Source organism: Pseudopipra pipra, chromosome 2, assembly GCF_036250125.1.
Source record: "Pseudopipra pipra isolate bDixPip1 chromosome 2, bDixPip1.hap1, whole genome shotgun sequence".
In the NCBI taxonomy this organism is placed as follows: Eukaryota; Metazoa; Chordata; class Aves; order Passeriformes; family Pipridae; genus Pseudopipra; species Pseudopipra pipra.
In genome coordinates, this window is record NC_087550.1 from 23,786,748 (window position 1) to 23,812,336 (window position 25,589).

The 25,589-nt window shown below is 44.5% G+C and overlaps 1 protein-coding gene and 1 long non-coding RNA gene across 8 annotated transcripts in view; one reads left to right on the plus strand and one right to left on the minus strand.

Annotated features, from left to right (window-relative positions):
- Nucleotides 1–15,525, plus strand: part of LOC135409196 (uncharacterized) — a 35,282-nt gene extending 19,757 nt beyond the window's left edge. Inside the window, exon 3 of the long non-coding RNA XR_010428087.1 lies at nucleotides 1,121–15,525. This is a non-coding gene — a long non-coding RNA (uncharacterized LOC135409196). The remainder of the gene's footprint in view (nucleotides 1–1,120) is intronic.
- LSAMP (limbic system associated membrane protein) overlaps nucleotides 1–25,589 on the minus strand; it is a 1,003,852-nt gene that overhangs the window by 115,478 nt on the left and 862,785 nt on the right. The gene's annotated exons all lie outside the window — the stretch shown is intronic.

Below are 25,589 nucleotides of genomic sequence, written 5' to 3' on the forward strand. Positions count from 1 at the left end.
CTGTGTTGCTGGATTCATAGGAATATTGTTTACAACCCACAGCTCACTAGTCCCTCTCTGTAGGCCCCAGACCCATGGAAAACACTTTAGCATCTATGACCATGGGACTCCCTTGGAGAAAGAGGACCTATGGAAAAGAAGTGAGGCAGGCATGTACTTGCTGACACTTTCACTCATCCCGACAAGGAATGATTTAAGCCAAGCACACTGAGGAAGGATTGCCAGAACCTGCGGAGAAGTGAGAGTGCAGAGGGCAGTGAGGAATCAGTTGAGGGCCAGCACAATAGGGACACATGGGTCACCGGCAAACACAGGCAAGCAGAACACAGGAGTAAAACCAGTGGCTAGACCACAGTTTGGGAATATTATCATAACCTCAAAGGGTTAAGATTTGCATCAGGAAAAAAAAGCTGTGCAGCAAACCAAGAAGGACTAAGCTCAATCAGCATTACCAGATGGAGCTGTAAGCCAGTGTGAAGTCCTAGCAGAATGGTGCAATGCCAGCCAAGGTTGAGGAGAGAGCAGCAAAAGCCACCACAGGGCAGCAGCAGAGCTGCAGTTAGGACATGTGTAACCTGCCACTTCCCAAAGCCATCAAGACATTTTAGTTCACGCAGGATCAAGTAAACTCAGCAAATACAGATCTGACCACGCCTACCAAATGCCCAAGGGGAGGAGCATATGTCCAGATGGTCATATCTTGCTTGCCACTTTTTCAGACAAGGGAGGAAAGGGCATCCAAGGCTGAAATTCTGTTAGGAATATAATGGCTGGTTCCTTTCAGCTGACACCTTGGTCAGAGGGCATGGAAAGGCTGAGAGAAGGGGGAATAGGGCAAGAAATAATTTCCCTGTAAATTTAAAACCCGGTTTGGCTTCATCTGCTTAGACTCCAAAGCCAGTGGACAATAATTTCACTCAGATAAAAAGTCAGAGACTTTTAATTTTCAGGGTGTCAAGCCAGCATGTTAAAATGCCAAAACTGTCAGCACCAGCAACAGTTAGTATTACCTCCTTGGCACTTGTCATTACTTTGCACACACCTTTTTAGGACAGCCTTAAATGAGAGGCTTTGACCTTATTATTTTTTCCCATATGTGGGTTGTGTTATGTTTTCACAGGTTCTAGACTGCTGGAAGAAGAATTGCTGAGAATGACATCTCCTGGGGCCAGGATCTTCTGGGCATCAGAGCCTCCTTTTGCCCAGCCATCTCCTGTTGACCCTCAACTGCAACACTCTTCTGTGTCTGGCCTCTCTGAACCATTAGCAGAGGCAAAACCACTGGTTGCAGGCCCACAACAGGACAAGTACTACTGCTAAACAGTGCTTCTAGGCATTTTTATATTCTGACTTTTTCCTCCAGGAGAGACCAGGCTGCCGCTGGACCCCTCTGGCTCCAAAGACCATGGGAAATGAATGCCAGTACTTTTTCTGGTACTGCTGAAAAAGATGAAATTGCCGGATTTTTTCCTCCCTTTCTGTGTAAATATAGTATGGGGTATCCATTACACTGTGCTTAGGATCCCCCTGGATGATGAGGGGAGCAGAGACAGACATGAAAGCAAGCACTGCTTCATCCCCAGAGAGACAGAATGCTCCACCCACACCAGGGACTGATTCTGACAAGAAGGAAATGAATGCTGAGAAAAATGGCTTGAAACTCATGTATTTGTTTCTTCTACATTTCACATCTATAGGATAAAGCTAATGCCAGGTCAGCATCTCATCTTCCACGTCACTGACAGTAAATAACAAGCCCCAAAGTAACAAGTGGCGTTTGCCATAAGAAGCTTGGACTGGAAGAGCAGGAGAGCTACAAGGCAGGAGTGACACAAGGGCAGAAATACTGTAGGGTGCTCTGGGCTGGGAAGGCTGCAGGGCAGGAGGGGTGCAAGGTGAGAACCAGTGTGGGAATTCAAGTCCCAAGCAAGATGCAGTGAGGGAGCTAGGTAGGACAGGCTTCTGCAGAAACAGCTTGCACCGAGCCTGTTCTAGTTAATTGCCGTCAATCCTTCACTTCCTGACAACTGCAACTCACATTAATTTAAATAATAAGAAAGACTGAGACATGAAAAATAGAGCATGCTTCCCCAGCACAATCACTGTTGCTCTCCAGATGAAAGCAAGTGATTTGTTTCCACAAAAATACCCACTATAGCAGTTATTACAGACCAGGGGCTGCATACGGGAGGCAGCAAGGAAACCACAAACAAGAGAATACGCAAACATCTGCTGTTGTTATCCTTGCCTTTTATGACCAAAGCCCTTCACAGCTCAAAACTCCCCCTGAGATATTTACCTGGGAAGGTGTGGGGCAGGCTGGATCAACATTATAATTCAAGGCTATGGAAGGAGGCAAGGAGTAGTGCTACACCCCTTTTCCTAATTTAGTTTACACTGGAACTGGTCATGCCACAGCTCCCAAAGAGTTCAAATACTTGCCTTTTGATCAAAACATTTAAGCACAGCACAGGCACAAAGTGGGTTGAATAGGAACCACTGCTTTGCACAAGAGGTACTTATATGCAAGGGGTACTTAAAGGCCCCCGGCAGCAGTTTCTGGCTCCTGCACTGATGGCACTCCAGTTTCATGATGCTACACGCAAGATCTTAGTACAGGAGGAGGACTGGTTTGAGAGACAAGGGCAGGAAGCACAGGACGAGGAACTCAAATCAGGTATGGTAGAATAAAAAAATGGAAACAGAGGAGATCTAGTTGGAAGACACCTCGAGCCCTGTAATGCACACACAAGAAATTAACAGTCAGATATTCCGACTGTTCCCTGTGGGCAAACAGAACTTTGCATAAGACCCTTAAGTGCAGCCTTCTACAGTGGAGCATCTACTCCCCAATCTGAAATTACAAGACTGCTTAACAGCCAAGTATTTTGTCAGTAAATCACAAAATACATTTTAAAAAACACATTTCTTATTCCCACTCAACAGACCTATGATACAGCAAAAGCTATTTGATACCTCCAAGACACAGATGCAAACAGTATTGAAATTTCCTAAGAAAGCCCATAAGCTTCATTTAAGTGCTCTGCTTGTCCCAAGAAGGGCACCTTGGATACAAATGGAAAAAGTCACTGCAATCCCTTCCATATATCCTCATTAGTTGCTTCCTCCAGCCTATTTCCTTCCTCTCTATTGGCAAGTAGGACCCCCATCTGTTGGAGAAAATTAAGACTCACATCCAAAAATACACAGGAGCCCCTGGCTCTCAGGGCAAAAAAAGAAAACATCAGGACTTCACTCAAAAGTCAAAGGAACTTTGCAGCCACTAAAGCCCTCCGCAGGTGCCTATCAATTAGCCTCGAGAGTTCTCATTTCCTTGTCCCCAGCTCCCAATTAACAGCACTTTGCAACAAATGCAAAGACGCTAATAAGCCCCAAGGCAGAGGTAGGGGGGACGCTGCCCATCATATGCCCCTTGAATGCTCTGAAGCAGCCACCTTGCTCACCACAATTAGGGGTCCTTTCCTGGGGCAATTAATTGACAGCAAATTGGCCTCATTAGTCATTGTTTAGTTACAGCGTTTAGTTGGGAAGAGAGGACCTGAAGACGGGGCTGAGCTGCTAAACACAACTAAATGGTTTAATTTCCCTCTTATGTGTACAGCAGGCTAATCACAGCTCTTTAGGGCTGTAACAAGAAACAGCTTGTTGAAGCTAAAGTCCGCAAAGGGAGCAAGCTGAGGACTGGAAAGTAAAATCCAGACACCCTATGGGATGCGGCATGCTAATGTTTCTGAAAGCGTTTTGCAGAAGAAATGCGACATGAGACCCAAGATGTGTTTTTTTACGGTCTGATTCACGCTGCAGTCTCAGCCAGAGGGAGATGAAGCTGTCACCAGGGCGAGAGGGCAGAGACTGAAGTTGTTGAACTTTACATTAAAGAGAGTGGACTCTGAAACAGCCTTCTGACCTTCCGCTTTTCTAGGCTTGGTTTCACCCTGCCAATGCCTCGCGGCATTAACGCTTCTGTGAAGTAGAGGCAAATGCTGAAGGCTTGGTTTTGTTCTTTAATCCCCTGGGAACAAAAACCCACCCCAAATACATATAGTGTTTTTACAAGGTGTAAAAAGTGCTTCTTTTTATTGTCTGAAAGGGAGTGCCTTATCACGTGGTCCTTAGGGAAGAGTCTATCACAGCCAGAGCAGGGAAACCACTTAAAGAGATCTGCAGTTCCCAAACCACAGTGTGCTCCCTCACCGCTCTGCAGCATCGTGGCTGATCTCCATCCAGCACCACTGCTGATGCCAAGAGAGGCCGGGCAGAAGGAGTCACAGGGACTGCTACCTTGGGCCTTGCATCTTGATGAGCTTCCCCGACTGCGCAGTTGAGCCTCACCCACTGAGACGCCAGGCAGGAAATTATTTAAAATCCAGATGGGGACTGCACATATTGCACTGACTGGGAGCAGAGAAGCAGACGGGATGCTGTAAATCAAAGCCTTGTGGAAAGCGATCCCCCTTTGCTGAGCTGGGTAGCACATCAGAGCTCACCACACCTGAGAGGAAGAGCTTACAAGCCAAAACATTTTGTCCAAAGGACAGCTGTGTCGCATCCAATATATAGTTAAGTGTCTGGACTATTTTTCTGCATAACATTGCATGGGAAGCACTACCAGAACATTCTTTCTTAGCAGAGAGCAGCACAGAGTGCAAACCTGTTGGACTGTCCCATTCCTGAGCTGCTAGAAAAGTCAGCACAGAACTGAGCTCAGTTGCTTACAGTCATTTCCACTGACTCTACTTTTTTAAAATTTCTCTCCATGAAATTTTCAGAAGAGAAAGTATTTACCTTCAGGACTGAGGGAGAAATGGATGGAAAAGAGTACCTTAAGTCTCAAGCCAATCTTGTTTCTCAGTGCACTGAAGGTGCACTCAAGGTGACAATGTGGGACAAGATTAAAAGCAGTCTCACTTCTGCTCCTAGCCCAGTACCTCTACTTTAAACTTGGATGCCAGGCTTTCATTCTAAAGCAGCTACAGCTTCAAGCTTGAGCCCCAGCGTGGGAAAAACCCCTCTTTTAATTTTAGAAAGACGGCATAAACTCAGGGAACAAAGAAACAAAAAAGAATTTATTTGGCGTGCTGGGTCCTTCCCCCACTGAGTTTTCGGGGAGAAAAGACCCATTGGCTTTATATCTCATTCATTTTATAGTTTTACAAAATCCCCCCCTTTTTCAGATAAGTTTAATATATTCATTTTTACCTAAAAAGGTTTCTTTTCTCTAAAAAGGGGCTTTTCTTTTATTCTGATTGGCTGCAAGGCATCCCCTGTCAAGGATGATGGATCTTCCTTTGTTCTTAGCCCAAAAAGAGAGAACCCCTTTTGTACAAAACTGGCCCCAAAAGATTTTAAGAACTCTTGCATTTCCCTTATCTGGCCGAAAAAGACCCTGACACTCAAGTCCAGTATTTTTGAGCTTGGATATTTTACGCCAGCCTTGGCCCAATGCTGATAGCATTCCACATACACTTGGCTTTTTGGTGTTCCCTCACCAAGCACAAGGTTACAGAACCCACATTTGCAGATCCTGATGCAGCCCAGGAGAGCAGGTTCTCAATTATGTGGTCCCCTTATCACCAGATTTGCACATCTGGATATGAGGTTCTTTGCTACAAAACTTCTTTTTCTTTTATATTAACATGGCAAATTTATGACACTTATCTGCTGTTTGTGTTTCTTGTAAAACTAACTCTCCTAAAGAAGCCTGCTGTGAAAACACAGCCTTCCTCACAGGACGTGTAAACAACAACAGAAATGCTTGCCATTCTAATCCCCAGGGATTACCCTTGGAATGCAACCTAATCCCAAACACTTTAGGGACTATAGATGTACACAGCTTTTGGTCTTTGTTTCAAGTGTATTTATATATTCCCTTAAACTGTTCTTTTTAAATCTGGGAAGTATTTATTTACAGGACTGTAACAATACAAAATCTTTTCTTCTGCATATATAATCAGCCATTCTGGAAGAGAAATTCTGTGAGAAAAGTTGTCCTTCGTGTGCAGGTCTTCCAAAGACATCTCTGAGAATTTTTTAAGAAGAACTTTTCCACAGAAGCATTAAGCATGTTGGATGTATATGGCATGCAGCTGAGTCCTAATATGCAGCCTTTCTAGGGCTTGATTCAGAGCCCAGGGAGCTCCTCCTCTGATGTTAATGGCCTTTCGACAAATTCTTATAGAGCCAGAATGGGTATGGCTTCAAGGAAATGCTGCAGCCATAACAGGGATGCTTTATAAGCCAGTTGAGAGAAAAAAAGTAAGATTATGGGTTTTTAACTGAGTCCCAGCTGTCCTTGGCTTCTGCCTGTTAACTCTTACTTTGGGAAGTAGACTAGGGAGCACAGGCCATGTATGAGAAAAAAGAACAGAGAAAAGCCTATGAAATTCCAGGTACAGAGAAGGTTTAGGAAGATGACTGAGATTTTCCTGATTAGGCAAGCAGGGAAGTTAATGTCAGCTAACACCCCACTCTGGATGAAGATGAGGTTGTCCATCATAGCTTTACATACTGGAGAAACAGAGCCAAAATGTTTGGTTTTTTGTTTGTTTGTTTTCGGATCTTATGCTGGTGCTTATGTTCAGCTCATTAGGGACAGACAGTACAACCAACAGAACAGCCTTCATGAGCCACCTGACAGACATCCACATACAGGCTGAAAAGAAAAAGCATCTCTCTCCAAATGCTGTTCTCAGATTCCTTTGGCTGCCCATGGTTTATCCCACAGCATCTTTGATAAACCATAGGGTGGCAAACTCTCCTAAGTGTCTTGTGCATACCACATACCCAAGGATCTGGCGCAGTTTCAACTGAGACAGCTTCTTAGTGACAAGCCTCTCACTCAAATAAAATGCATGTGGTACATGTAAAATATCTTTTATTAGCAGGCTTTCCTTCCTTACACATTGAAACGAGCAAAATGGAATGGGAGAGCTTGCTGTAACCACCTTTCAGGATTGCTTTCAGGCTTCTGGGGGAGCAGAAAGCTAGCATAGCACTTTGAAAATACTGAGTTTGCTTCCAGTCAAAAGTATAAAGAACAAGCATAATATACCCATACTAGGACCTTTACATAAAATCATAAAATGTCTTGGGTTGGAAGGGATATTAAATCATTTAGTTCCAATTTCCCTCCTGTGGGCAGGGACACCTTTCACTAGACCAGGTTGCTCAGAGCTCCATCCAACCTGGCCTTGAACACTTCCAGGGATGGGGCAGCCACAACTTCTCTGAGCAACTTTTTCCAGTGCCTCACCCCCCTCACAGTGAAGAATTTCCTTCTAATATCTAATCTACACCTACCCTCTTTCAGTTTGAAGCCATTCCTCCTTGTCCTGTCACTACATACTCCTGTAAATAGTCTCTCTCCATCTTTCTTGGAGGATCCCTTCAGGTACTGGAAGGCCAAAATTAGGTCACCTTGAAGCCTTCTCTTCTCCAGGCTGAACAATCCCAATTCTCTTAGCCTTTCCTCATAGGAGAGGTGCTCCATCCCTTTAATCACCTTGGTGGCCCTCTTCTGGAGTCGCTCCAACAGGTCTATGTCCTGTCTGTGCTGAGGACCCCAGAGCTGGATGCAGCACTCCAGGTGGGGTCTCACCAGAGTGGAGGGGCAGAATCACCTCTTTCCATCTGCTGACCACACTGCTCTTGAAGCAGCCTTGGACACGTTTGGCTTTCTGGGCTGTGAGCACACATTGCTGGATTGTGTCCAGCCTCTCACCTACTAGCACCCCACACTCCTTCTCGGCAGGACTGCTCTCGATCTGTTCCTCCCCCAGCCTCTATTGATACTGAGGGTTGCCCCGACCCCCACTCAAGGTGCAGCACCTTGCACTTGGTCTTGTTAAATCACAGGAGATTCCCATAGGCTCACTTCTCAAGCTTGTGTGGTTCCCTCTAGATGGTATCCCATCCTTCATGCTTTAGATAAAATTTATTCTTCTGTTAAGTGCACGGATTTGGAGAAGACAGTAAAGTACTGTACACTGTCCTTCATCTGTAAATTTCCAACTTATGGCCCAGGACAGATATCTGTTAAGAACACACGAATTTTGAGTGTGAAAAAGACTGAAAGTGCAGCTTCACATTTTTTTCGCTTGGGCTGCTCAGCACATTCCTGCTTTGTCACTATTGCTGGATCCACAGATGTTGGCCTTCCCTACCACACACAGTTATGAAATGCTAGCTGTGAGACCTCCACTTGTTAGCTTGGTGATAGCTGCAGCAGCCTACTTTCTAAACGCCAGGGTGTTATCATCATCTCAGAAGGGAAAGCCAAAGAGTTCAAGGCAAAGAATGCCTCTTGTTGGAAATTCCCATCTACACAAGTCTGATCAAGCAGAAAAGAGAAAAAAACAAATAAAATACTCCTGAAGTAAAGGTATCTTTGAAAAAAGTAAGCAGCAGGCTAAAGCTGAGATGTGATTGTGGTGATTTCATTCCCACAAACCAACGGACAGCCAAGGTTTCCTGAGGAAGAGAATTTCTGCTGTCGGAGAGAGTTCCCCGCCAAAAGAGAGTGCTCTGTTTTGGTTCAGCCACGTGCAGCAGCACCTTGATGTCTTGGAAGTTTCCCACTGTTTCCCTTTCCAAGCTTTGCTCTGTGGTAAAGATGCGCTGTATACATGCAGACAACCTCAAAGGGGGAAAAGGATGAATTCCAAGAGCTTTGCTCTGTAAACACATTACATTGAATTGATGCCATTTCAATTAAAGGAGAATCTCTCCCAGACTGCCAGGCATGAGGCTTATTCCATGTGGCCTGCAGCTTTACCAAGACACACAAAAACACTGTCTTCTTCCCCCAGGGGGGTTCAAGTCTGTCCTCTTCAAAACTGACAATTTTTTTTTCTGATTTCCTAGTGTTAGCAAACTGAGGGAGAGTCACAGAATCAGAGAATGGGTCACGTTGAAACAGACCACAGTGGGTTACCTGGTCCAACCTCCCTGCTCAAGTATCATCCTAGAGTACACTACATGGGATTGCATCCAGACAGTTCTTGAATAGCTCTAGTGAGGGAGACTCCACAACCTTTCTGGGCAGTCTGTTCCAGTGCAGGGTCAACTGCACAATAAAGAAGTTCTTCCTTATACTCAGATGGAACTTCCTGTGTATCAGCTTCTGCCCGTTGCCTCTTGTCCTATTGCTTGGCACCACCAAGTAGAGCCTGGCTCCATCCTCTTGGTATCCTCCCTTCAGATACTTGTATACATTGATGAGGTCTCCTCTCAGTTGTCTCTTCTTGAGACTGAACAGGCCCAGCTCCCTCACCTGTTCCTCCTAAGAGAGATGCTACAGTCTCTTTAATCATCTTTGTTGCCCTTCGCTGAGCCTGGTACAGGAGCTCCATGTCTCTCTTGTCCCGAGAAGCCCAGAACCGGACACAGCACTTCTGTCCTCACTAGGGCTGAGTAGAGGGGCAGGATCACCTCCCTTGATCTGCTGGCAATGCTCTTCCTAATACACATTAAATTCTAGGATTGAAGAGAAATGCAGGATCAAGAGCCTCAGGTACTCAATTTCCACCAGAGCTGAGCTGGATTACCCCCCCAAATTATTCTGAGAGGCTGGGAGGAGGCAGACTGTCAGATGCTCAGGGTTAGCTATAAATGCAGGTGCCTACAAGAAAGAAGCAGCAAAATTTTGTAAGTTTCAGAATCACAAGTAACAAACCAAGAAGAACACGGTAGACATTGTCCATCCAGGACAATGAGGTTACATCCAGAAAGGTTTCCAGCACCTTTATGTTGAGTGGGACAACAGCTTTACAGATAACTTTTGTCTAAGGTTCTGCAAGCAAATGCTCATCACCCCAGAAATCCAATGCTACTAGCTGGAGATTAGGAATGAGATACCTCCTCTGATTGTCAACAAAGAACACTAACAAAAAACTGCAAATACTTCCACCACAATAGGGAATCAAAAACTAAGTCTGATGGAAAACGTAAGCCATGTCTCTCTGCTGTAGCAGCACATCCACATCTGTGCACTTGGAATAGCACAGCTAGCAGGGTAAGCAACATTACCAAAACCTGAAGGAATCACTCAGGTACTTCATGTTAAAGCAGCTGTTCTGCTACACACTTGTGCTCCACCTTTCTAAGGCTCAGTTCCCACTGTCACTCTTAGGGAACTACTGTGTGCAAGATATGTGGCATCCCCCTGAGACTGACACCTGACTGGTGTCACAGGAGGTATGGTGCCTTACCATCAACAGCTCCAACAGGCAAGTAGGAGAAGTAAGGGAAGAATATCTGCAAAGCCTCAGACTGTTCCTTATGAGGAATTAACATGCTGCAAAGTTCCTTGGCACAGCAAAAAGGGCAAATCCAAGGCAGACCTATTCATGGGCACAGGAAACAGGCCTGATCCTTTACTGGTGGTATAAACTAAAGAGAATATACTCTTTTACAAGAAAGGGAATGCAGAGAAGGAGAGAATCAGCCCTGTGATTCATAAACCCAGTGTAAAAAGCTAGACTCACAAAATATTGTGCAAACTGAAGAGGAATAGAAATGTAATCAATATAGTTAGGGATACTGATGAATGATAAGGATACATTCATACACTTTCCGTTCTGATGGTCACGATATACTGGAGTCTGCAAAAAACGATTTTCTTAAAGTACAAAGAGTGATAAAAAATATAAAGAAACTTTGCATCGGAACACAATGATGAAAACTCTGCCAAAGCCTGAGGAAAAGCAGAGATATAGCCGAGATGGCATCACACTATGGATCAACCTGCCACTGGATTGGGCTCAGACACTTGTGACAAATAGGCACAAGGGATGCAGCGCAAATACAGTGTGACACTATATCCTGGGCATACGCTTGATGTATGGAGGATTAAATGCCACACACACACTGTCCTGGGTAGATTGTATCTAGTGCTGACAGATACCTGAGGGATCTGTCTCTTTCTTTATACACTTTGGCAATTGCCATGCCAACAAAGGATTATGGGACTGGGGGGGTGAGAAGGAGAGATCATTTGCCACTCTGTTTAATAGAGACTTTATCCTCTAGGGGGATTTTGTCAAGATGTTGGATTTCTTCTTAAATGATATTTCTACCTGCCTGTACACATTTGGGGTTGATAGGCTTTACTCCTTTCCTCTCTGTCCCTCTAACACAACACCTCGTTCTTCTGGAGTCCCAAACCAACCTCTGAGCCAATGTGGCCTCTCTAAGCTGGTTTGAAAACTGCTGCCCTCAACCCTTGCCTCCATGCATGCTGCAAAGGCAAGAAAACAACCAACATGCTGCAAAGACCAATTCCTTTCCCTCTCTGGTGAGCCCTCTGATTGATGGCTCCGTTCGTCAAGAGAGACAGACTGTCTGGAGTGTGAGATAGCTAACTATCACCTGGGGAGGCTATTAGAGGGAGAAGTAGGGAGAGAGGGAGAGACAAACAGACAGACTGAAAGACAAAGACAGACAGAAAGAAAGGAATGCTGAGGAGGAAGAAAGAGAAAAAGAGCGACAGCAGAGTGCAAATGAAAAAAAGACAGTAGCACTTGATGAATTAAGTTGTCAACTTTGGCATCACCTGTGTACCTTGTCATGCCAATAAATTCATTGAAGCTGAAGCTGCACTGCGAGTCAAGAGTGAGAGAGTGCTGATGGAAGGAAGAAATAACAGCCCATTTAAAGACTCAGAGCAATTTATTAGTTACCTCAGGAACAAAGTAGTGACAATGGGGAAGGAGAGGTGCTTCCCCATCATGCTGGGCAGGGAAGCTCATTTTGGATTCAGGCTGTCCACCCAGTCACACTGCAGAAAGCAAAGAGATAAACAGAGGCCTGGTTCAAGAAAGAGAAAAACGGGGGAGAGACTCACTGGGGTTCAAGGGAAACAGGGCAGACACATGCCTTTGCACAGTACTACATGCCTTGGGACATCCCTTGAGGAATTGAGGGAAGATATTGAGATCAAGTAGCCAGATACCCCTGTTGTGAGGGGAGAAAAAGGGTGTAGAGCACAGCCAGCATTGCAGCACTGAGGGAACGTGAAGGAAAGTACAAATGGAAAGCACAGCTCTGGCATAGAGGGGTGATGTGCTGGAAAGCTAGGAGGGAGACAAAATCCTCTGCTGACTGAGTTGGAAGCATGGCACTGAGATGCGAGCAGCTTTGACTGACGGCACCAGGGAGGCACTGCTCCAAGATGCTTTCCTGCACAGCTAAGGAGATTGTCACTAACTTTTTAAAGGATCCTGCATGTCTTAGAAGAGGAGTTCACAAGCTCCTGCCATCCCCCAGAACTCCAGTGAACTCTGTTGGAATGGGAAAACCAATGGTATGATGCCCTCACCCAATATACTTTTTCTCCCCTACTATTACAACTTACCAAACTGAACAGTATCTGCCCCAATTGTTTGAGAAATGTGTCTGCCTCTTTACTCCCTTCCCTTCTTTCCTCCAACTCATCTTTTCCCACTCAGGAGCTTCTGCAACCCCTGTACTCCCAGAAGATGTTCAGCTCCCAACAAAAATTCTCGTATCTGCCACAGGGACTAAGAGTCACAGAAGCTGATTTCCAAAGCAACCTCAGACCCCCTGTGACCTCATTTGTAGCCATCCAAAGATGTTTACATTTATGTGACAAGACATGTTCACTGACCCTTCCCTGCAATGAGCTGATCGCAACCAACCGCCAGGCATTGCACCAAGAAAGAGAAGGACACCACCTGCTCCGAGATTCATTCCTCTCATGGCCTCTGCTGCTGCATGCTCCACTGATGCCCCGAGCTTGGACAGAGAAGTGGGAAGGAAGGAGAAAGGAAAAAACCTAGATTCCTCCTTCAGACAGAAGTATTGTTGGTATTTCCTTTGATCAGGGAGAAATTCTGACTCAGCTACACAAGTGGAGAAGCCAGTCTTTTCAGCTTGAGTGAAAAACTGAAGATTTACAACTGTTCAGGATATTTGGAGAGTTTGGGTAGAAGTATGTATACACATGATAACATCTGACAAGTCCATGCAGAGAAATAATATATCTGGCATAAAACTATCTTATGTGGGTGTCTTTGTATGTGCATACATACAAGACATAAACATACTTAGAAAGTGTACATATGTATAGATAGATACATACTGATACATGCACATATTGCCATTTGCTCCTGAAACTCCCAGCCTCTTGGAGAGCTCTCCTCTGGCTGGTGTTTTGTCAGCTGCCAGGCAGCCGTGACACAGCTGCCCTGACCGGAGTCCCCTGAGCTGTGTGGTGCAGCTCTGCTGGCTACCTTCAATTCAATATCAAATGAGAACAGGGATCTCACTGAGCCAAGCTCCATTCTGATCTGACTTATGCCCAAATCAGATCAGCTGTAGTGCCCTCGGGCTGTGGCGCTGTATTAAATTTGAGGGCAGCTTTAATCTGCTTCACTGTTTGCACAGTGGAAGCTGTGCTTGGCCTACTGGGAAATCACGAGTATGTCCCTCATTCAAGTAAAGTGGACATTTCTCTTCCAGGAATTGTGATCTTTGTGTTCGTGTAACTTAGTTTAAATGATCTAAACTGGTGGCTTCCAATCCCTCTTGTTCTGAGGGCACCTTGCAACTTCCAGGGGAAGGTACATGCACCATATAGTGAATATATCTGTTAACAATAGGTTTGGTTTTCCTGAAGTCCATATACTTCCTGAGAGTCACAGACTGTGGCAATCTGATGGATTTTCACTTACTAAGGGGAAGAAAGGAAAATGTCTCATGATTCATAGTCTTCTTCTGTTAGGGGTATTGAGCTGATTATTGACACTTTAGCAACAGGAGCAGAAACACGAAGCTGCAGACATGGGGACCTTTTGCCACATGGGGACCTTTTGATGTGTAGAGGCTTGCAGTACTTTTAAGTGTCCCTGTCTCCTTGCAAGGTTACCAGACACATCCTGCCCCACCACAAGAAGTCACTTCTAACCACACGCATACCCATTATGGGCATCCTTGCTCGTGAAGGCACCCCACTGACCCTCTGTAGTGCCTCGCTGTCCCTGCCACAACAGAAGGTCATTGAGATGCACATGTAAATCCCTGAATGCCAGGCTCTCAGAGTAGGACAGCACTTACACCACCAGTGGTGTCCTGGCACCTGGGCATTGGCCCTGGTGGCACTGATCACATCTGTAAGTGGGCTGTGTTGCTTGCTAGCTAAGCAGGGCTTTGGGTAGCGCCAAGTCAGGAAGCAAGCAGGAAAAAATCCTTCAGACAGCCTCTCTGTCCAGCTGAGGAGGTACATGTGTATGGAAGGTACACCTGCTAAATGATTTCCACTCCAACCCACGAGGCAAAGAAAGCACTGACATCAGGACCACTCCCAAAGAGTCTCTTTCTTAGGGCATGCGGGTTCCTCTGCCACACCTTAACAGTTCATGAGGAGGGCTGGTGTCATGATCCCAGTGTCACAGGAAAGGAACACCAAGCACATCGAAAGCAATGTGACTTGCCCAAGGGAACAGATGGGACCAAAGCTGAGGGAGGTGGCTGTGAGGTTCAGCAGTGTGACATCGGGCTGGTGGTAAGGAAGGCTAGCTTCTTACTCTGCCATTGCGTGGTTCTGAGCCAGTTGTTCCAACCCTCTTTACCCTCTCTTTTCCTCCCTCTCCCGAGCCTTCTGTTTTCCAGTTCTTTTGATCACGAATTGACAAGCTCTGTGTGTGTGCATACATACCAGTAGCCTGGGCCTTACTTGAGCCTTTTGGTTACTATAACAATACAAATGGAACAACCTAGAATTTCAGACTTGCCACCCACCCAGCAGTTTGACCAGGGTTGTGCTTTTGCAAAGACCAGGCCTGTATTCTAGGCTTATTTTTAGAAAATCTAATTTGTAGACATGAGACCTTGCAGAGGAAACAGTATTAGACTGAAAAATTCCCTTCCTCAAAAAGCCTTTTAAAACCAACCATGACCAACTTGCTATCCTGAACTGCTGAGGAGCCCAGGACACCTCAAAGGTGGCCTGCCTTTATCTGTGTTTAGCTGAGAAACAGATAAAAGTATTGTAAGGCGGTGATGGGATCATGCTAGAGGCTACAGACAGGAAGAATGACTGAATTTCATTTGAAAAGACTGTTCAATAGGGGACATTCATTATGACATCTAAATTACTAGATGCCAAGTGTTTGTTAAAATACGATGTGGTCTGGAGGGAGGCAAACAAATAAAAAGGGCTTGGAGAAGCAGTGAGTAATGGTGACCCAATTCATTTAACTATCGATAAAACACAGGTGAGGAAACATTCGGGAGAAAAAAAATCTCTGCAAATCATCAGCTAATGGATTAAATGCATCTGAGTGTGAGATGGAAATTAACTGATCAATTCACTCAACAGCTGCTAATTATATGTGACAAGGCTTGGAGAACTCCAGAAGTCTATGGAGCTCAGAGGAAAACAGTGCTGGTAGAAAAATTTGAAGGCTGCCTCTTGCCACTGTGGGGTACAACATTTGCCCCAGTGAGAGAATGTCACTGTCACTGAATAAAATTTAACTGTGCAAATGTTTGAAGTCTGTATTTCAAAAGCATGGAAAGAGGGGTTCTCTCTTACTGCTTTATAACAATTTGCAACATTAGGTATAAATATATGGTATCAAAATTAACATGCCAATCTAAACAAAATTAAATGTAATGCTACAGTCAAAATGAAACCTTTTTGCCTCATTGCAGTTAAACATTTTGACATTAGTGAAATGAAACTAGAAAGTTAAAATGATTTGTTGTGACACTCATCTGTCCAAAAAAAATTGTTGCATCACCATGCTCCTGCAAAATGCTTTGATACCAACAGAACTGATCTTCCAACAGGAACTTCTCTCACATCTTATGATCGCTACTTTCACAATTTCTTTCTGAATTTTCCTGACCACTTCCATTTTGGCTTGCACCATTTAGGAAATGATCATGGGGATATTGACTACCTCTTCTCTCCCTTTAAGTTTACTCTTCTCCTTGGGACTCCTCCAAAGTCATGCCCTTGGAGAGTCAGCAGATTGTAGGATATATAGAAAATAAATAAACAGTAATGATGAAATAATTGATCACCAGGGAAAAATTAGTACCAAAATGAGATTTTTCCCTGAAGGAGATCAGAATGGGAACCTCACTGGTGCAATTCTCACCCTGCACTGTAGCACTGACATTGGAATCCACTTCTGGAGCAGGAATAAGTGCTAAGCACATATATCAGCAATTAAATTATTAATTCAAAGAGGAAAAACAGTGTGGCTCGTAAAACAGATGAAACTTCCAAATCAGGTGTCTCAGGCCTGACATTATGACACAAGCAATGTCAGTTCTGGAGATGATGAGATCTGAGCCAAGGCACATTTCCAGATTCATCACGCTAACAATATTTATTATCTATTCTCAAACCCCAACTCTGTAACTTGTGAGGGTCCACTATGTTCTATGCATGGCCTATGATATCATTTTTAGGCTGGTTTTAAAATTCATGGTTGAAGGGAATTCAGAGGATGCGATGTTTAATACAGTACCACATGAACTCCCGCTAGCAAATTTAATTCAATCTGTCTTGGGTTAGGAGCACTGTCATGGATTGGCAATTGCCTGAAGAACCATAAACAAGGGATAATGACAAGGGGCATGTAAGAGCAAAGTTGTAAGCAGGTGTAAGTGAGGTGCTGTAGGAATCCATGTGATGTCTGTTTTCATTTAACATCTTCATTAATGAGGCTTAAGAATAGCTTACTAATGAAAGTGGTGGATGATGCTCAACTGGGAGGAGCTGCAAACATCCATCAGGGCAGATAAACATAAAGGGGTACACAGGGATTAGTCATAGGGGCAGAAAGAAAATAATGGAACATATTGATTATTGCTACTGAAGAAAAAAAAAATCAGCTTGTGGTAAGGGAAGATCATGGGAGTTGAAGAGACCCCCACATCTTTTCAGACAGAATGGATGTGCAACTTTGGGTGAAATTTCTCAAAGGACTGAAGAATGTAAAACTGTGGGTTGTCTGAACTCAAGACAAGAATAAATGGTAAAGCATCCAGGCACCCTATTAACTAGATGGAAATGTCATCTAAGGCCCAATCTAGATGACATCTGTACTGGGGATGGCACATCAGCCCATATCTATTTTCACAGATGGTTAAAATACATAAATTAAATAATGCTTCAAGGATAATGTTTCCCTCATTTGAGGCACAATTAACCACAGTGAAGAAGGGGGAAGGAGAATACTGAAATTCCTGGATTCAGTATGCTTAACAGTAATGCTGAAGAAGTATCCCTAGGACCAAGACAAATGACATAGTAGATGAGTAAAGTTTTAGCCAAAAAATACCATGTGGTGGAAGAATGGCCCTTCTTAGCATTGCTAACAATACATATTCAATGTCACAAGTCATTCTGCTGCAGCACCCAAAAGATTTGGAAAACAGCAGGAGAGGCATTCCTTAGCTTGCTAAATCTGAATGTAAAAGAGGACGATACAGCAGCTCCTGCACAACATCTCACTGCAACATGAAAACCTGACTAAATCAAGGCTCATTTCACAGTATTCCACAACATGGCTAACCCTTCATCTGAGACTGATCTATACCACTTGCTGTTAGCCAGAGAAGAGCTTGATATTTTAATCCCCAAGTAACCCAGTGCTGGAGTGTCCCCCCTGCACTCCTGAAAACTTGGCCAGAATTTGCTCTCCTTGCTATAAATGCAGAAGGTCACAGGACTGTGTTTTAAAGTGTTAACTGTTTCATAGCCGTGAATCCTTGCAATTTTGCATTCCATGACCACAATACTTGACAGACTAACTTATCCCTTATAGCAGATGCGTTCCCTTATATTTAGTATTTGTATTTTCAAAAAAAAAAAAAAAATTAAGGGAAAACAAAGCAGAATGAGCAATCCAAATGGAACAACTTATCAGGAATGAAAAGTAATAAGTAATTTCGCCTGTCCCTTCTTTACATCACCTGTGGTCCACCTGTGCCTACTCCAACTCCTTAATTTAAGGTCTTTAAAACTTAACTGGGCAAAAAGAAGCTGAAAATGTATGTACGCTAAAAAATGTATGCTTATGTATGCTAAAAAATTCTGAATGAACGGGGTGTCAAGGGACAGAGAAGACAAGGAAGTTATCAAAAATAGAATATTCTACTGATTACAGCAGTTCAGAACCAGGCCCTGCCACTAATTTGCCCTTATTCTGGGCAAGCTTCCATGTGCCTCAGCTCACCGGGAGTTGCAATCTTTTTTCGTACCACTCTGTTTTTATCAGGTCCATTTTAACTGTAGACTCTGTAGGGCAGAGACTATCTCTCAGGCTTTGTTCACAAACTTACCTTAGAGCCTGTGGACAGTACACTAGTTTTAATTGGAATAAGCAAAATGAAATTATGTGGTTTAGTCTGTACCATAAAAAATGCCAAATGTTAAGTTAAAAAAGAAACCTGTTTTTTAGATATCTAAGAGCTAAATAAGCAATCTAAAGTATTAGTTCACTTGCAGAAGTGTGGCTTTAATTCTGTATGGTGTTCTTTGCAAAATGACAAAATTAAATATTAAATCCTCACTAAAAAAAAATTGCAACTGAGCTTCAATAAAACATGGCAACTCAGCCTGAAATATATTTTTTCCCCTCAGAAAATTATGTTCAGGATGCTTAAAATAACATTATTTGAGCTAGGTTTGAATAGTTCCCTTTTTAAAGTCGATGAGATGAAGAAAGGAGAAGCAATGGAGCCCAGAGAATTTAAGGGACTTGCTAAAAACCACAAAGGACGTAAGTGCTTTTGTCAGGAGGCCTCATATTTTCAATTTTGGGCTTAGATCCCAGGGTCACAGAGTCTGAGAAGAAGTACTTTTAGCACATGAAAAGTGTGATGCTATGAACCGAGAGTTTTAACACACAGACACAGAGAATATCCAATAACAAATTCAGAACCTAACCCCAGAGGCCAGGTTTCAGGCACACAGGCACTCCACAGGGCACCCAGCTGCAGTAAGTGGACCACTAGTTTTGGTAGCTGAGATTTTCTTCTCCTTCTCAAGCTAGATTTCCAATTTAGCAGAACAGCTCTCCATGTCCTGACAGGCAAATGTATATTGTCCCCTTTTCTGTCGACAGACAGCAGAGGGTAGGAGGAAGCGAGAGAGGTTCAGATGACTTCCTGGACAAAGGAGGTTTGTAGCTGCAGCCTGATGAACATCGGAGATAAGAGCAGTAACAGCAAATTGGCCCCAGTGGGAATGGCAGCAGCAATCTTTTCACCTAAAGGCAAGCCAGCAATTACGCTTGCAGTGCCCAGCGTCTGTCTGTCTGTTCCCACCACTGCCCTCCCACCTCTGCCCCCACAGCCCCCCACTCACAGACCAGGTGTGCTCAAGGCTACTGCTGCATTATTCGCAGCTTGAGAAAAACTCCAGTTCTTTCTTTCTCCTGCTCAGGTATCTGAAGCCAGAGCTGTGAGCCTTATCACACTGGATAACAAAATGGAGAATGAGGTTTGGGTAGAAAGGCAGGAAAAATCACGCACTGCTATGTGCATGTTCTTGTTCCACCTAGGTAGGCATAGACCACGGGGGAAGGCTGTCTCAGCCCTCAGTATCTCAGGGAATGCTCTCATGTCTCTCCGGACCAGGACCAGAGCCTTTGGAGATCTCAGTCTAGAGGACAGTGCCTTCCACCAACATTAGAACTGCTCCAGAAGCATGTCAGACCAACTGTACATGAGCTTGCAGAGGACTGGAAGCACTGCACTGCTCTCTAGAACAAACGGGAGCATGGGGGGTCTCTCCTGCATAAGGAGTACAGTACATCACCATGGGGAACTGGGAAGAAGGAAGCGCAGATTCCCTATCCACAACTGACTTCCAGAAGAGCAATTGGCATTCCTGACATCTCAAGGAGCAGTGCAACTACCCAAGATTTTTGACAGCATAAATACAGCAGGAATAGCTGGGGAGCACTTTCCCTCAAGGCAGCAGGACTGCAGAGTTTGTTGACAGAGGGCTCTGTCCCAGCCTTCAGCACCTGCTCCAAGGCTAGCTGAATGCCTGTAGCATCTCCTGGCACACAACAAGTTAATAAGGAGATTCTCAAAATTCTCTGCATGCATGTGAACCTCCTCTCTGAGCTCCTTCCTTTGTCCCAGCTCCCTTCCCTATTTTCCTGAGTCAGCATGCTCATAGCACTCAGCTACAGGAAAAAGGCTTAATAGGATAGCTGGACAAAATTAAAGGGGCGTTATTAATTTGACAGGTGCTGCTGCCTGGTGTCATGTCCCAAGTTTGTCCTATAGCTGTGCTGATTATTTTCTCTCCTTGGATCAGGGACGTTTCATTTATTAGCAGTGAACTTCCCCCTCACTGCCTGCAGCCACTGCTGCTCTGATCTCCCCAATTCACTTTGCAATTAAATTTTGTCCTCTTGTGAAACGACTGTGCAGGAAAGGTCTTGTGTTTTGTTTTCTTTCTCTCCCCATTGACCAAGTTCTACTTGGCCAAAACAGCCTCTGGAAATTCTAGCAGAATCCCAAACAGAGTAAAGCTGGCTGGAAACAGTATTATACAAAAAACAGTCTAGAAGCTGTAGCTTTATGTACCTGAAATACTCATCTCAACTGGGAAGAGGGAACAGGGGCACAGGAGGCCACTAAGTCTTAGCTGTAGAGGTATAAATCTGACGGAACCATGGAGTTGCTGGAGATTTACATGAAGGTGGCTTGGAAGGAGACACAAGGGGTTTTGTGTTGGGAAAGCCTGAGACGAGGAGCATCAAAATCATCACATCTTTCCCTTTACAAACACTGGATATCAAACCAGCTGATGGGCAGGAAGACTAGAGAACACAATTGCTCCCATTTAAGTGATTTACTTTATTGTCACTGCTGCTAAGACTCTTCTCTTTTTTTTTTTTTTTTTTGTTGTGTGGGGTTTTTTTCATTGTTGTTGTTGTTGTCATTTTTTGGTTGTCATCCCTCCCCCCCTCGCTCTTCCCCCCCCCGGAATCACATTAACAGCTATAAAACTGCAAATATACATGAAGTCTGCTCAGGATCTGTTTTTGCTTCATAAAGCTGCAGAAGTCACATGGCATTTTGGTTTTTTGTTTGTTTCTTCTCATCCCACTCCTCCTCTACATACAATTCCCTAGAAACCTTCATGTAAGTAATAAATGATCCCTTTGCTGTTTCCCCTTGTGAAGCCAAACCTTCATGCTTCCCTTCTCTTTTGCTTGTTCCCCCCAGAAATAAATACCATCTTTCCCTGGAATGTTCATGCCAACCCTTTCATTCATTCCTAGGACTACCTGCTAGCACATATCAGCCTGACATTCCTGGTTTCGTGGGACTGGACAACCCCTCATAAGCTCTGGCTGTCTCAAAATATTTAATTAAATGCAAACACTTTTCTCTAGGCTTCCTTGGCATTCCCTAAGTCCCTGTTCCCTTTCCTACCACTGAATGTCAAAGGCTGAAGACAGTAGAAGTGATATTACTCTTTCCTAGGAATGAACACTTTTTTCCAGGACTAAGCTGGCCAGCACTCATGCCAATTATACCAGCTTTTTATGACTTCATTACTGCTAGAGCCACTATAAACAAAGCATTGAAAGGCTGGACCAGCTTTTTTAACTGCACAGAGGTACTGATCATTGTGCTTTTATGTACTTGAGATGTTCTTTCTGATCCTCCACTTCCCCAAGCCAGGGATAGCTCCCCAGGCCAGGCAGAACAGAATGAGGAAAAACCTGGGTAATGCAGCTGGCATAAGTTGCCTCTCTCTGGAGATCCCCATGTGAGAACCACAAAGCACTTTGGGCTGTTTTAAGCATGACAGCTGGCCAAGCAGCAAAGGTCAAGACAGAAATGGAAAAAAGGAGGAGAGAGCTCAGCATGAAGGATTCACAGAGCATCACAGGATTTCTCTCCAGCGCAGTGATCTGGCCATTCCCAAAAGGCAGTGGGTCAAACTCTGCTCTTATCCAAAGCAGCATGAACAGAGTTAGGTTCCCTGACTGCTGCGTATCGCAATACTGAATAAGTGCCCGGGTGCTGCATTTGGAGACAAACCAAAGGAACAGCAGGGAAATGCTTTATGAAGTGGTGGACCATTGCTGATCCCTTAACAAGGGAATATAAGAAAAAAATCCAGGGTGCCTGATACCAGCTGCCTGGGAGAAGATAAGGATGCCAAAGGTCTGAGATGTTTTTCAAACTCGGGGGATATTCCTAAGACACAAGAATACATGTCCTCCTGAGCTGGGAGGGCGTGAGGGAAGCAGCTGCCTCCTGGAAGCCAGAGGAAATTATGCTGCTTCTTCAAGTGACTGGGGCTGCTGTAGTTGAGTTTGGCCAACCATAATGAGGAAGAGTAGCCTGGTCTGTGATATGAGATGTTGGGACAGAAAGCAGTGCTGGATGAACTCTCACTGGCATGGGCAATTCTCAGTATTGCTGTGAAGTGCAGCTCTTTCTCCCTCTCTTCCTCTCCCTCTTGCAGCCACAGGGTGCTGATGGCTGCCTGCTATTCACCCCTCTGCTGTGGGCAGCCAGACAATGCCATAACTCTCAGCCTGATGGTAGCATAGTACTTGCCCACAGGAACTCATGACAGCATGTTAAGTCTTTTCCTATACAGCATATGATCCTGGGTACTTTCTCTATTACAAATCCATTGGAGGTTCAGTTTTGATGTGGGCAAGGGAATCGAGGTGGAGCATTTGGAAAGAGCCTGTTCTGACTGTTGGGCTAGGGAGATGAACAGTAAGATACAGGATCCAACATATATGAACTTACAACCAGAAAAGGAGGAGGATTTCGGCACTTTTGTGGATGGATGTGTGAGTGGGGAATGGCAAAATGTTGTAGAAGCTCTGAATAAAGAGACCATCTGAAAAAGGGATGAATGACATAGGTGCATCTTTTTGTTCTTGCAGCCTGCCTAACTAAGCTTCCAGCTTCCCTTCTCATCCCTGTCTTGAGTTCACCTCCAATTTTCATCCCTCAGCCTTTAAAGCAAGAGAAGCACCAGGTTTCCCCCAACTTTGAAGCATAGCCCATAGGACAGGAAGAAACACGTTGCCTTGGTGCCAGAGGAGCACTCTACCAGCCCTGACACCAGGTCTGGGGGAAGCAACTGGGGCACTCGGCACTTATGTGTCCTGCTGGTTCTGTTCTGTATCCCCTCCACCAATAATTTTGCTTGCCTTATTAACTATTCCCAACAGCTCCACTTTCTGCATGTGTGCTTGTTTGGGTAATTCTTGTTTCCTCCTATTTAGTGCATATGAAAAAAAGCATTAGCGACACTCTTGGTTTTAAATGAACCCTATTAATATTCAACTCTGCAAGGAACTGTGGGATAATTTTGATAAATGTGACTGGGAAGCCTAGCTGACAGAACCAAGCACAATGCTAGCGTGTGTTCACAGCCCATTGCTGCACACACAGAAGGGGGCAAGAGGTGGGCGCAGCATGGGGCTGGGGTGAGCCAGGCGGGAGGGAGAGCAGAGGCAGGGGGTCTGTTCAACAGGACAGATACAGTGCTGTAGGACAGACTCTTTAAAAGATCAAGAGCAAAACAGGCTTACTGAGATGTGAATGGGGAGAGGAAAACAAAACAAGACGCAGTTTGGAAAAGCAGACTAGAACAACTAGAGAAACACAGACACTTAACTGTGGAGGGAGGAGAAGGAAGCCAGGAAAGTGTGCTAGCAAAATGGAGTTAAAGGTGACAGTAGGCAGGAAATCAGACACAAGCTTGCAGAGAAATGAAAAAGGCTTGAGTGAGACCAAATGCACCTAGGCCACAGTTCAGCAAAGAACACAAATTATTTGAAGGCTCTTCCTTTGGTCGATGTACTTGCCCACTTAAAGTAAATGCTTCTGTGGTTCACTGACTGGCAACCTCATGCAGTACCATCTTACAAGAAATGTATTGAAAATGAGAGGTAGGAGCAAACAAATTCCACTCGAGGGGTATCAGCAGCTGAGATGATGAATTACCTGTGCCAAAACTTTTGCTGTAGACTCTTAAGGACTATTAGTTCTCAAAAAGGAAGGTGCAGCTAAAGGAAAGGTGGTTGAAACTAGAAATGAGTTCAGAAAGACTTTGTGAAGACATTAGGTATATGATTATTCTTGATGGTATGTGCTTTTAGACATATCATCTCTGAAAGCAAATAGTTGGAGTCCACTGTTTATTTCTATAGGTGAGTGCAAGTCATGCATTTCCACTTCATGCATGAGGTAAATTCAGTTCGGAAAGAGAAAGAGACTGCTGGGCATCCTCATAAATGCAGTTTAGCCTTCAGGAGAACACAGCAGCAGCTGGAATATCCCATAGCCTTTTGAGCAGTGCAAGAATATACACATTGGCAATGAGTCTTTCTTTTTTTTTTTTTTTTTCCTTTTCCCAGATGTAATATTTTTCTTTTTTTTTTTTCCCCTTTTTTGTTAATTCTGTGAAATTGGAAATTTATGTCCAGAATACTTAGGTTTCATGGAAATTAGACTTTCCTGGCCAGGTCTATGCATTGTGGCTAGATCTGGTCTTCAAAACTGTGGCTAGCACCCACGGTAGACCAATTCATCAATAGCTGCTAGGAAGATAGTCCAGACAGGACAGTGAATGCTGGGAAAGACCTGTATACCCCTAAACCAATCTCTATGAGCACCTCAGTATTTCACTTGCAAACAACATTGCTTATTTTGGGCCTGTGACTCGTCATTTCTTTGACAAGCGGCATGAGAAACCTGTTTAATTAAAAATGAAGGCAAAACTTATATGAGCCGTCTGTAACAATCTGTCATGAGCTTTACTGCAAGGTCCTTGAAAAGACAGACTTCTGTCACAGCACACAATAACAATCTGTGCCTCAGCAGCAGATCTTCTCTTGCCCAAGTAGTATGGGAACTACATGTCAGGATTCATGTCCTCTGTTCCCAGCCTCTCCAAGAACCTTTCCCATACCAGGTGAATCCCAGCTATGGTTTCAAGCACTTCTGAGCCAACACGCCTATGTGTGCCATAGCCTGTTCTGAGCTCTCTGCAAGATGCTGCTCCACAAGTGGTTGATCCTGTAAAACTAATTTGCTTTTCCTGCAAAGCAGGCAAACACATGAAAAATGCCAGGATCGTTTAGCTGCCTCTGACGTGCCGGCTGTACCCATGCTGCGAGGTTCTGGAGAAGCGTGTACCTCTCCTTTCGGAGAGCAGCTGCTCTTCGCCTGCAGCTGGTGGAGCCAGCTCCATCTGGAGACCAGATCAGAACCCATTAAGCACAGAGGTAGCAGACTGCATGGAAGTGGAGCTTGCAAGGCAGGGAGGCAGGCAAAGGCTTGGCTGCAAAATTTCACCTCTTGTAAAGAAAGGAAAGGGAAAGGGGAAGAAAAAACAACCCACGCAGTCTATTGAGCAATTGTTCCTGCATAGCCTCTCCAGTCTAATTGATTTGGACACCACAGCTAATTTTCACTCAGACATCTGTTAGCACACATTAGTGCATGTCATTAGACTGGGAAGCACAGATTAGATGGAGGGGCAGAACTCAAAGGCCCTAGTTTGGGATGCTGGAACAAGCAAAAGG